This window comes from Zingiber officinale, chromosome 4A (genome assembly GCF_018446385.1).
Source record: "Zingiber officinale cultivar Zhangliang chromosome 4A, Zo_v1.1, whole genome shotgun sequence".
NCBI classification, from domain to species: domain Eukaryota; kingdom Viridiplantae; phylum Streptophyta; class Magnoliopsida; order Zingiberales; family Zingiberaceae; genus Zingiber; species Zingiber officinale.
This window is the reverse complement of record NC_055992.1, coordinates 2,775,060-2,789,327: the sequence shown is the minus strand read 5'-3', so window position 1 is coordinate 2,789,327 and position 14,268 is coordinate 2,775,060. Positions and strand designations below refer to the sequence as shown.

At 30.1% G+C, this 14,268-nt stretch overlaps 1 long non-coding RNA gene across 1 annotated transcript; it reads right to left on the bottom strand.

Moving 5' to 3' along the window:
- Positions 1 to 410: 410 nt before the first annotated feature.
- Positions 411 to 2,464, bottom strand: LOC121973057. Its single transcript, XR_006109356.1, has 4 exons — positions 2,430 to 2,464; positions 1,419 to 1,479; positions 1,114 to 1,241; positions 411 to 965 (listed from the first exon to the last, which is right to left on the bottom strand). It is a non-coding gene; the product is annotated as an uncharacterized LOC121973057 (long non-coding RNA).
- Positions 2,465 to 14,268: the final 11,804 nt, after the last annotated feature.

The following is a 14,268-nucleotide window of genomic DNA, read 5'->3' as shown; positions in this document are numbered from 1 at the left end:
GCCAAATTCGTCCCTAATACTAAATTTTTTTTCCAAATTAAATTTCTTTTTGCAATTCAATCCATAGATACATAAACACCAAATTCAAATAACATTTATATACATTCAACACATCTTAATTTCACATACAAGAGTAATAATTGAACTCGATCAACTCATAATTCAACAAATATAAAGATCTCAACAAATTTTACAAGATCTATCTTGTTCAAGCTTCTAGAAAATATTATAAAGTTCAACAATCAAATGTTATATAAGTCCATCATCCATCCAAGGAGGTAAATAAACTAAAAATACATCAAGTCATCTTCGTCTGCCCAAAAGCTTTACACCCCTTCAAATCTCCTTTGCCTACATAACAACAAACAAATAAACCAGATCATGTGTAACAAGAAAGATTATAAATATAATACGAAATGCCCATGTAACAAGAAAGATTGGAAACAAGACATAACTGTGAAATTCCTTAAACATTCAAATAAATGTCCTATTTACCAACGATATGAACCATCCATGTCATAAAATTATAAGAAGTATCTTGAAGCTAAGTAAAAACATCGTAAATATGATACAACCTAATATAAATGGCACATCAAATTGTTATAATAATACCTATTTCACCATATCAATCAATAGCTACAAATATTCTATGTCCATGTGATCACATGGAGAGCATGAAAGATATTCTTAAAATTTCCTAACATATGAAAATAGCTCAAATGAAGAAAACACAAACTAATTAAACTTAATTTTTTTGTGATACAAGTGTTTTAGTAATCATGGTTACTTGGTTGTTAGGTAAACTCTAATCATAATTTGCAATTTGAACTAATAAAGCAGTAGTAATAAATTTCAATAAATTAAAAGCAATTAGAAAATAAATAAATAAATAAATAAAATTAAAAGTTTAACATGTTACTTAATACTTACTTTTTTTCTCGGACCTTTAGTTCGCCTCACCAACCCTGTTAAAAATAAATTGACAATATTAATTAAAATAAAAATTAGAAAAGTTAACAAGTCATTGATTAATGTGTAAAATAGTAAACATGAGACAAATAATCATCATACATAATTATGAGAAATTTCTTTAAATAAGCTAACAAAACTTACCCATCGTCAAAAATTAAAGTCATCATTATGATTATCATCCTCCTCCTCCTCCTCCTCCTCCTCTTCCTCATTCTGCATTATACTTGAATTCTTGTTATACATCCAACTTCGCTCATTCTGCATTTTACCTGAATTCAGCTATTTAGTTAAACATTATTAACAGAAATAAATCTTATCATTGAAGACAAAACAACAAAGAAAAGCTTATCAAAAAGAAGAAATACAATTAATCAACTATAAAATAATTATTTAAAGCTAACTTTATATACAGATCATAAAATGCATATTAATGAACTTAGAAATACCGAAAAGACGTGAACAAATACAGTTGTCTTCAACTACACTGAGATCATGCCAAATTGAAACCTGCACAAGCAACATTATCAATTATTATAGTATTATTCTAACAATTTTAATAGAGTTGAAGCAATTGTAATTAAATTGAAATAATAATATTTTAATGGAACAAAATTTGGAAAAAAACAAAATTACTCTCTATATTAGAGCAATTGTGGATCAGAATTGACATTTTTTAGATGAAAAATAAAATATTTTGATAAGGATATTTTTGAGATAAAAAATAGAATAGGGTCGCTTCTGTTTTTTTCTTTAAAAGAAAATCTTTTTAACAATAATAATAATAATGAGCACCCTTTGAATTTTGTATCAAAGAAAAAAAAACATGTCAACTCTATTGTAATTTGTCCCTCCATTAATTAATTCCAATCTAAAAACTATCCTACAAGTATTTGTAATGATAAAGAGGATCAGTACACAGAAAATCAAAGGTAAATTTATACCTATGGTATACTGGAGCTCCCCATACATTTAGGATTCGAAACCCTAGTATCAAAATTTTGCCCTAGTGTAGTTGAGATTTTATTACTTCCACACCCCTAAACTGTACATCTATATACAAGAAGAACTACAAATCTTTATCCAAAAACAGCCCTAAACCCTATTTCACAGATCATTGGTCATTGACATCTAAGTGATCAAGAGTTGCAGTGCTTTTCTTTGTTAACAAACAAGAATGAAGCCCTAAATTTCACAGATCAGTACTCCACCATTCCAAATCTTGCGACATCAGTGCTAGCAGCGGCGACTCGCGGCCAACTGCCGCCAGCCACGGCCAGGCGCGGCCAGGCGCTGACAGCCGCGGCCAGCCGCGGCCACGCGTGGCCAGGCGACCCCACGCGCGGCCACGCGCGGCCAGCCGCAGCCACGCGCGGCAAGGCGTGGCCAGGCGAGAAGAAGTGGGCGGATGTGGGAGAAAGGAGAGGGAAGAGGGGAGAAGGGAGAAGGGAGAGGGTTACCTGTGCCGCAGCCGATCGGGAAGGAATCAGCCGCCAGTGAAGGGATGAGTGAAGGGGCAGATGGGTGGGAGGAGATTTAGGGTTAACTTATAAATTAAAAAATTTCTTTCCATTGCTTATTTTTTGGGACGAATCTTTGATTCGTCCCAGATTTTGGGACGAATCTAGGAATTCGTCCCCAAATCTGGGACGAATTCCAGAATTCGACCCTAAATCTGGGACGAATTCCAAAATTCGTCCCGAAATATAAAATTTTTAAAAAAATAAAAAAATGATTTGGAAACACTAAATATGAACTTAGAGATATCGGATTTCCGTGAAATAAGTTTCTATGGATTTCTAATTTTCTCGTGATCTTAAAAATATCTTCATCCATAATTTTAACATACTATATTAAATGCGGCAAATTTTTTTTATTATGAATTAGGTCAAATTCGGGTTAAAAAATCACCATACTAAATATATGAAGTTAAAATTATGGATGAGGATATTTTTAAGATAATGAGAAAATTAGGAACCCATAGAAACTTGTTTCATAAAATTCCGATATCGTTAGGTCCATATTTAGGCCTTCCAAATAAATTTTCTTTTATTTTTTTTTTTTAAATTTGGGACGAATTCCTGGATTTGTCCCAAATTTTGGGACGAATCCAGGATTCGTCCCAAATTTAAGAAAAATAAAAATTAAAAGAAAAATCATTCGGAAGGCCTAAATATGGACCTAACGATCTCGGAATTTCATGAAACAAGTTTCTTTGGGTTCCTAATTTTCTTATGATCTTAAAAATACCCTCATCCATAATTTTAATCTCATATATTTAGTGTGGTGATTTTTTAACCCGAATTTGACCTAATTCAGGTAAAAAAACATGAAACACAATATATTATTTTAAAATTAAGGAAGAGGATATATTTATGAATAAGGGAAAATAAGAAACTTATAGACTCTTGTTTCATGAAATTCTGACATTTGTAGATCTATATTTTTAGTTTTAAACACATATTCAAACATGCGTTAAACGCTAACATACTTAATTAATACTAAACTATCTATGTTTCACTAAATATGGACCTAACGATCTCGGAATTTCATGAAATAAGTTTCTATAGGTTCCTAATTTTCTTATAATCTTAAAAATATCTTCATCCATAATTTTAACATATTATATTGAGTGCGGTGAATTTTTTATTACAAATTAGGTCATATTCATGTTAAAAAATCACCACACTTAATTTATTAGGTTAAAATTCAGATTTAGGATATTTTTATGATCATGAAAAAATTAGGAATCCATAGAAACTTGTTTCATGAAATTCCGAGATCATTAGGTCCATATTTAAGCCTTCCGAATGATTTTTCTATTATTTTTTATTTTTTTTAAATCTGGGACAAATCTTGGATTCGTCCCAGATTTTGGGACGAATCCAGGATTCGTCCCAAATTTAAGAAAAATAAAATATAAAAGAAAATTTATTTGGAAGACATAAATATGGACCTAACGATCTCGGAATTTCATGAAACAAGTTTCTATGGATTTCTAATTTTCTCGTGATCTTAAAAATATCTTTATCCATAATTTTAACATAATATATTAAATGCGGTGAATTTTTTATTATGAATTTGGTCAAATTCAGGTTAAAAAATCACCATACTAAATATATGAGGTTAAAATTTTGGATGAGGATATTTTTAAGATCATGAGAAAATTAGGAACCCATAGAAACTTGTTTCATGAAATTCCGAGATCGTTAGGTCCATATATAGGCCTTCCAAATAAATTTTCTTTTATTTTTTATTTTTTTAAATTTGGGACGAATTCCAGATTCGTCCCAAAATCTGGGACGAATCCAGAAATTCGTCCCAAAATTTGGGACGAATTGCTGGATTCGTCCCAAATTTTGGGACGAATCCAGGATTCGTCCCAAATTTAAGAAAAATAAAAATTAAAAGAAAAATCATTCGGAAGGCCTAAATATGGACCTAACGATCTCGGAATTTCATGAAACAAGTTTCTTTGGATTTCTAATTTTCTTATGATCTTAAAAATACCCTCATCCGTAATTTTAATCTCATATATTTAGTGTGGTGATTTTTTAACCCGAATTTGACCTAATTCAGGTAAAAAAACACGAAACACAATATATAATTTTAAAATTAAGGAAGAGGATATATTTATGAATAAGGGAAAATAAGAAACTTATAGACTCTTGTTTCATGAAATTCTGACATTTGTAGATCTATATTTTTAGTTTTAAACACATATTCAAACATGTGTTACACGCTAACATACTTAATTAATACTAAACTATCTATGTTTCACTAAATATGGACCTAACGATCTCGGAATTTTATGAAATAAGTTTCTATAGCTTCCTAATTTTCTTATAATCTTAAAAATATATTCATCCATAATTTTAACATATTATATTGAGTGCGGTGAATTTTTTATTACAAATTAGGTCATATTCATGTTAAAAAATCACCACACTTAATTTATTAGGTTAAAATTCAGATTTAGGATATTTTTATGATCATGAGAAAATTAGGAATCCATAGAAACTTGTTTTATGAAATTCCGAGATCATTAGGTACATATTTAGGCCTTCAGAATGATTTTTCTATTATTTTTTATTTTTTTTAAATTTGGGACGAATCCTGGATTCGTCCCAAAAATCTGGGACGAATCTAGAAATTTGTCCCAGATTTTGGGACGAATTTCTGGATTCGTCCCAGATTTTGGGACGAATCCAGGATTCGTCCCAAATTTAAGAAAAATAAAATATAAAAGAAAATTTATTTGGAAGGCCTAAATATGGACCTAACGATCTCGGAATTTCATGAAACAAGTTTCTATGGATTTCTAATTTTCTCATGATCTTAAAAATATCTTTATCCATAATTTTAACATAATATATTAAATGGGGTGAATTTTTTATTATGAATTTGGTCAAATTCGGGTTAAAAAATCACCATACTAAATATATGAGGTTAAAATTTTGGATGAGGATATTTTTAAGATCATGAGAAAATTAGGAACCCATAGAAACTTGTTTCATGAAATTCCGAGATCGTTAGGTCCATATATAGGCCTTCCAAATAAATTTTCTTTTATTTTTTATTTTTTTAAATTTGGGACGAATTCCAGATTCGTCCCAAAATCTGGGACGAATCCAGAAATTCGTCCCAAATTTTGGGACGAATCCAGGATTCGTCCCAAATTTAAGAAAAATAAAAATTAAAAAAAATCATTCGGAAGGCCTAAATATGGACCTAACGATCTCGGAATTTCATGAAACAAGTTTCTTTGGGTTTCTAATTTTCTTATGATCTTAAAAATACCCTCATCCGTAATTTTAATCTCATATATTTAGTGTGGTGATTTTTTAACCCGAATTTGACTTAATTCAGGTAAAAAAACACGAAACACAATATATAATTTTAAAATTAAGGAAGAGGATATATTTATGAATAAGGGAAAATAAGAAACTTATAGACTCTTGTTTCATGAAATTCTGACATTTGTAGATCTATATTTTTAGTTTTAAACACATATTCAAACATGCGTTACACGCTAACATACTTAATTAATACTAAACTATCTATGTTTCACTAAATATGGACCTAACGATCTCGGAATTTTATGAAATAAGTTTCTATAGCTTCCTAATTTTCTTATAATCTTAAAAATATATTCATCCATAATTTTAACATATTATATTGAGTGCGGTGAATTTTTTATTACAAATTAGGTCATATTCATGTTAAAAAATCACCACACTTAATTTATTAGGTTAAAATTCAGATTTAGGATATTTTTATGATCATGAGAAAATTAGGAATCCATAGAAACTTGTTTTATGAAATTCCGAGATCATTAGGTACATATTTAAGCCTTCAGAATGATTTTTCTATTATTTTTTATTTTTTTAAAATTTGGGACGAATCCTGGATTCGTCCCAAAAATCTGGGACGAATCTAGAAATTTGTCCCAGATTTTGGGACGAATTTCTGGATTCGTCCCAGATTTTGGGACGAATCCAGGATTCGTCACAAATTTAGAAAAAAAAAAAAAAATTATTTGGAAGGCCTAAATATGGACCTAACGATCTCGAAATTTCATGAAACAAGTTTCTATGGATTCTAATTTTCTCATGATCTTAAAATATCTTTATCCATAATTTTAACATAATATATTAAATGCGGTGAATTTTTTATTATGAATTTGGTCAAATTCGGGTTAAAAAATCACCATACTAAATATATGAGGTTAAAATTTTGGATGAGGATATTTTTAAGATCATGAGAAAATTAGGAACCCATAGAAACTTGTTTCATGAAATTCCGAGATCGTTAGGTCCATATATAGGCCTTCCAAATAAATTTTCTTTTATTTTTTATTTTTTTAAATTTGGGACGAATTCCAGATTCGTCCCAAAATCTGGGACGAATCCAGAAATTCGTCCCAAATTTTGGGACGAATCCAGGATTCGTCCCAAATTTAAGAAAAATAAAAATTAAAAGAAAAATCATTCGGAAGGCCTAAATATGGACCTAACGATCTCGGAATTTCATGAAACAAGTTTCTTTGGGTTTCTAATTTTCTTATGATCTTAAAAATACCCTCATCCGTAATTTTAATCTCATATATTTAGTGTGGTGATTTTTTAACCCGAATTTGACCTAATTCAGTTAAAAAACACGAAACACAATATATAATTTTAAAATTAAGGAAGAGGATATATTTATGAATAAGGGAAAATAAGAAACTTATAGACTCTTGTTTCATGAAATTCTGACATTTGTAGATCTATATTTTTAGTTTTAAACACATATTCAAACATGCGTTACACGCTAACATACTTAATTAATACTAAACTATCTATGTTTCACTAAATATGGACCTAACGATCTCGGAATTTTATGAAATAAGTTTCTATAGCTTCCTAATTTTCTTATAATCTTAAAAATATATTCATCCATAATTTTAACATATTATATTGAGTGCGGTGAATTTTTTATTACAAATTAGGTCATATTCATGTTAAAAAATCACCACACTTAATTTATTAGGTTAAAATTCAGATTTAGGATATTTTTATGATCATGAGAAAATTAGGAATCCATAGAAACTTGTTTTATGAAATTCCGAGATCATTAGGTACATATTTAGGCCTTCAGAATGATTTTTCTATTATTTTTTTTTTTAAATTTGGGTCGGATTTTGGATTCGTCCCAAAAATCTGGGACGAATCTAGAAATTTGTCCCAGATTTTTGGACGAATTTCTGGATTCGTCCCAGATTTTGGGACGAATCCAGGATTCGTCCCAAATTTAAGAAAAATAAAATATAAAAGAAAATTTATTTAGAAGGCCTAAATATGGACCTAACGATCTCGAATTTCATGAAACAAGTTTCTATGGATTTCTAATTTTCTCATGATCTTAAAAATATCTTTATCCATAATTTTAACATAATATATTAAATGCGGTGAATTTTTATTATGAATTTGGTCAAATTCGGGTTAAAAATTACCATACTAAATATATGAGGTTAAAATTTTGGATGAGGATATTTTAAGATCATGAGAAAATTAGGAACCCATAGAAACTTGTTTCATGAAATTCTGAGATCGTTAGGTCCATATATACCTTCCAAATAAATTTTCTTTTATTTTTTATTTTTTTAAATTTGGGACGAATTCCAGATTCGTCCCAAAATCTGGGACGAATCCAGAAATTCGTCCCAAATTTTGGGACGAATCCAGGATTCGTCCCAAATTTAAGAAAAATAAAAATTAAAAGAAAAATCATTCAGAAGGCCTATATATGGACCTAACGATCTCGGAATTTCATGAAACAAGTTTCTTTGGGTTCCTAATTTTCTCATGATCTTAAAAATACCCTCATCCGTACTTTTAATCTCATATATTTAGCGTGGTGATTTTTTAACTCGAATTTGACCTAATTCAGGTAAAAAAACACGAAACACAATATATAATTTTAAAATTAAGGAAGAGGATATATTTATGAATAAGGGAAAATAAGAAACTTATAGACTCTTGTTTCATGAAATTCTGACATTTGTAGATCTATATTTTTAGTTTTAAACACATATTCAAACATGCGTTACACACTAACATACTTAATTAATACTAAACTATCTATGTTTCACTAAATATGGACCTAACGATCTCGGAATTTCATGAAATAAGTTTCTATAGCTTCCTAATTTTCTTATAATCTTAAAAATATATTCATCCATAATTTTAGCATATTATATTGAGTGCGGTGAATTTTTTATTACAAATTAGGTCATATTCATGTTAAAAAATCACCACACTTAATTTATTAGGTTAAAATTCAGATTTAGGATATTTTTATGATCATGAGAAAATTAGGAATCCATAGAAACTTGTTTCATGAAATTCCGAGATCATTAGGTACATATTTAGGCCTTCAGAATGATTTTTCTATTATTTTTTATTTTTTTTAAATTTGGGACGAATCCTGGATTCGTCCCAAATTTAAGAAAAATAAAATATAAAAGAAAATTTATTTGGAAGGCCTAAATATGGACCTAACGATCTCAGAATTTCATGAAACAAGTTTCTATGGATTTCTAATTTTCTCATTATCTTAAAAATATCTTTATCCATAATTTTAACATAATATATTAAATGCGGTGAATTTTTTATTATGAATTTGGTCAAATTCGGGTTAAAAAATCACCATACTAAATATATGAGGTTAAAATTTTGGATGAGGATATTTTTAAGATCATGATAAAATTAGGAACCCATAGAAACTTGTTTCATGAAATTCCGAGATCGTTAGGTCCATATATAGGCCTTCCAAATAAATTTTCTTTTATTTTTTATTTTTTTAAATTTGGGACGAATTCAAGATTCGTCCCAAAATCTGGGACGAATTCCAGATTCGTCCCAAAATCTGGGACGAATCCATAAATTCATCCCAAATTTTGGGACGAATTCCTGGATTCGTCCCAAATTTTGGGACGAATCCAGGATTCGTCCCAAATTTAAGAAAAATAAAAATTAAAAGAAAAATCATTCGAAGGCCTATATATGGACCGAACGATCTCGGAATTTCATGAAACAAGTTTCTTTGGGTTCCTAATTTTCTCATGATCTTAAAAATACCCTCATCCATACTTTTAATCTCATATATTTAGCGTGGTGATTTTTTAACTCGAATTTGACCTAATTCAGGTAAAAAAACACGAAACACAATATATTATTTTAAAATTAAGGAAGAGGATATATTTATGAATAAGGGAAAATAAGAAACTTATAGACTCTTGTTTCATGAAATTCTGACATTTGTAGATCTATATTTTTAGTTTTAAACACATATTCAAGCATGTGTTAAACGCTAACATACTTAATTAATACTAAACTATCTATGTTTCACTAAATATGGACCTAACTTTCTCGGAATTTCATGAAATAAGTTTCTATAGGTTCCTAATTTTCTTATAATCTTAAAAATATCTTCATCCATAATTTTAACATATTATATTGAGTGCGGTGAATTTTTTATTACAAATTAGGTCATATTCATGTTAAAAAATCACCACACTTAATTTATTAGATTAAATTTCAAATTTAGGATATTTTATGATCATGAGAAAATTAGGAATCCATAGAAACTTGTTTCATGAAATTCCGAGATCATTAGGTCCATATTTATGCCTTCCGAATGATTTTTCTATTATTTTTTAATTTTTTTAAATCTGGGACGAATCCTGGATTCGTCCCAAAATCTGGGACGAATCCAGGATTCGTCCCAAAATCTGGGACGAATCCAAGATTCGTCCCAGATTTTGACCCATTTTTTTCATTTTTTTTCTGAAATATATTTCGATTCTGGAACGAACCCTGGATTCGTCCCAGAATCTGGGACGAATTCTAGATTCGTTCCAGAATTTGGGACGAATCCTGGATTTGTCCCAGAATCTGGGACGAATTTTGCAACGAAAATAATGTTCGTTGGGAATTTGCAACGAAAATATTTTGTTGCAGATTTCGTTTCTAATTTGGATCAAATTTTGTGTTTGTCGCCAAAATTGTTGCGATTTTGGGACGAAAATTTTTCGTCCCAAACTTTCGTCCCTAAATTATTGTTTTTTTGTAGTGCCTACAATCTCTCATTTTTGATGTGCATCAACCCAAGTTAAGATTATAGTTAAATAAATAAGTAAAATGTAATTAGACATTTAAGTGCAAATATTAAATGCAATAAGATAAATGCAAAAGTATTAAATGCAATAAAATCTCCCCCTAAACTTAATAACATATTCTCTTATTTTGATCACATAAAAAATAGGGGAAAATAACCAGAGTTTAGAAAAAAAATCTCAAAATATTTCTAGGGGTCATACACAAACATCTCAAAGTTGTGGATTTTTTCCAAAACTATTTTGCAAAGAAAGTAATTTTTAAGAATTAGAATTCAAATTTGCAAAAAATAATCTAAAAATTATTTAAGTTTTTGAAAAATATTAAAAAAATTTGTGTCGAAGATAAGTATTCATATCAGTATAAAATTTTTCACAAATATCCTATTTTTTCTATTATCAAAATAATTATTTTGAGACATATATATATATATATATATATTAAGAATTTAATGTTTAAAAATATTTGTAGGCATCTAAAAATCTTGATAATTTTTTTAGCATAAAAGATATGATGTTTATCTAAAAAAATTAAATTTTGAAAAATTTTAATTAATAAAATAGTATTTTTGGTAAAAAATTCATAGTAATTTATATAATGGTTGAAAAAATTAGAAATAATTTTTCTCAATATAAAACAAAAGGTTTTATCAAATAAAATTTAAGTCTTTCAAAAATCAATTTTCAAAATAATTTTAATTTTAAAAATCTATTTTTTATTACAAAATTCATAAAAATGATATAATAGTTAAAAAAATTTTAAAAGTTTTTGTTTAGCCGATAATATTTTTATTTTTAATTGAAAAAATTAGATAGAAATTATGAAAAAAAGTCTACCATTTAAATTTTTCTAAAAAATATTATTAAATCAAAATAAATTAAATTTCTAGCATACACAAGAAATTAATTTAACAATCTAATACGGATTTGGTATCCAAAATAAGTTTTTTTCGTACTGTATTAATAAGATATTTTTTCATACTAAATATATTTTCATATTACATTTCTAATTTGATCCTTGTAAAATCTAAAATACTAATTTAGTCCTTTATAGTTTTTAAAATTTGGAATAGGAGAATTTAAACATGCAGGATTTCTAAGACATTCTATTTGTTCTTTTAATTTTACTTTTTCATTTTAACTTTATCAAATTCTTCTAGTGAACATGCTTTAACTAAGATAGTTTTCAAATCTACATTTTCCTTTTTCAATTTGATATTCTTAGTTTTAAGTTTACATAATGATTTAGATATTAATTTTATACCTTCATAAAGTTGGAAAGGAGGAAAAAAGCATACCTCACTTATCATGTCAGTCTCAAAGTTTGACATTCCCCCTTCATCCCTGCTTTCCTATGAAGTAGATCCCTTTTCATCGATGGTCTTCTCTTGGTGACCCATCATTAGTGCTAGTCTGATATACTCCTCCAATTCAGACTCAGATGATGATGTCTCATCCTAAGTCACCATGAGGTTCTTGTGCTTTGACTGACTTTGCCCTTTGTCCTTCTCTATTCTAATCTATAGGCACTTCAAAATCATATTTTATAGTTAGTAAAATATCAAAATCAATTTTAAATTATACCTCCATTTTTCGCTTCCATAGCGTGAACTCCCCCTCAAATTTTGGCAAGTAGATGTTAGATTTGGTCATCATCTTTTTGCTTTAGCAGGCAATTAGTCCTTCTGAAGCAGTTCGGGCTCTAAATTGTTGGTCTCGGTATAACCAGCTAAAAGGGGGGAGGGGGTGAATAGCCCTAAAATAACAATTAGGAAAAATCTCTTGCTTTTTGAACTAGACAAGGATACAAGATTAGTTAGGCATAAATAATTAACATTTAAAAGAATAACAACTTAAAAATAATAAGTAAGAAGGATAAGATTTGCTTCGTTACAACTTAGGTGGTTGTTAATCCAAACCAGTTGAAAGAACTAAAAGATCTCCTTCGTTGAAGGTGGAGAAGCCTCTTACACACTTTGATAGCTCAAGAAAATACTAAGAATTGAATACAAGAGTTGTTACTTTATTACTAACACCAAGGGGCTTTTTATATCCTCCTGGGATGAAGTAGTCATTGGTATTCGTTGCTTGGAGGCGCCTCCAAAAAGGTCTAGGGCACTTCCAAGAGGATAGAGTTTATCCTCTTCGCGATAGAGTTTTATCCTATTCAACTGGTAGCTTAATGGCAACTGGAGGCGCCTCCAACCACCTTGAGGGTGCCTTCCACCACCTTGAGGTCGTCTTCCACCAGCTAGCTTGACCAGTTAACCTTCAAAATCGGTTAAATCTTCTTCGCTCTTCTTTGGGTGATACTTCAGCAGTCCGGAGTTGAGCTCACATGAATCCCACTCTGGCCTTCTCCTTGAGCAGACTTCCTTCTTGGGTTCTCTTCCCTCAGATGCGTCATGTGAGTTCTTTCATGTCCATTGGTGTACTCTTTCATAGCTTCTCATTCCTCAGATACACCGAACCCGTCAACTTGCTTTCCATGCCATTCTTCTCGTCCGCTACATCTTTCGCTCTACTTCTTGTATTCCTATGCTCCTGCACACTTAGACATAGAGCATCAAAATAACACAGGACCTAACATAACTCGGTTGATAGTATCAAAATCAACCTAGGGTACTTATAGGAAGTCCTAACTGTGTTAAATAAAGGGAAGTCTAAGTGGGTCAAGGAGGACCATACATTGGCAAGATAAAAGTTCTAACTATGGTTAGGTAAGAGAAAAATCCAAGTGGGTCAAAGAGGATCACACTTTGTGATCGAAAGTTCAACGGGTAGTTGGCACGAGGGAAAGTCCAAGTGGGTCAAAATTGATTAGACACTTGGTGAAGAAGTCCTAATAGATCATGATTGACCGGATGTAGGGCAAGAAAACCCTAAACTCAGGTTAAGTGAGTTATGGTTAGTCAATCTATTGGGTAATCAATTGAGCCAAAGCCAATCGATCATGTGATTGATTGGGGCTATTCTCATGAGAACAGAGAGATGTTGAATCGATTGGCTAATCGATTCAACCCTCTTCAATTGATTGGGTAATCGATTGAAGTGGAGTTTTTTGCGAAGCACATGTTTTACTGTGTTGAATCAATTGGGCACTTGCCCAATTGATTGGGAGAAGCTCATGACAAACAATGATCTTCTAAATTGATCAGGTGATCAATTGAGCTACGTGAATCAATGAAGTGATCGATTGAGAGAAGTTCGCGAGTGAACAGTGGATTTCTGAATCAATTGAGTGATCAATTAAGAAGCCTTGTAATTGATTGAGACAAGAAGAAACGAGCTATTGCAAGGTTTGGATGGCTAGATTTTATTAGATCTGATGTGACAATCAATTAGGGATAAGGCCAATCGATTGGGAACCCTAATCTGCATGATATAAAGGCATTCATAGATTCAAATCATCACTTCTTCTTTTCCGCTATCCTCTGCCAATTCTTGAAACCTTTTGAAGACAAGTATTGTTGCACTTTCTAAGCATTAAGAGGCAATCAGCAGCAAAAGATCAAGAATAAAGGTCCTTCATTGTTGTATTTATTTCATTGTTCTTATTGCATTTCTTGTTGTATTTCTTGTATTTGCTTGTACGAGGCTTCTCTATCTCATAGAAGGAGGTTTTCATAGTATACTGTGAG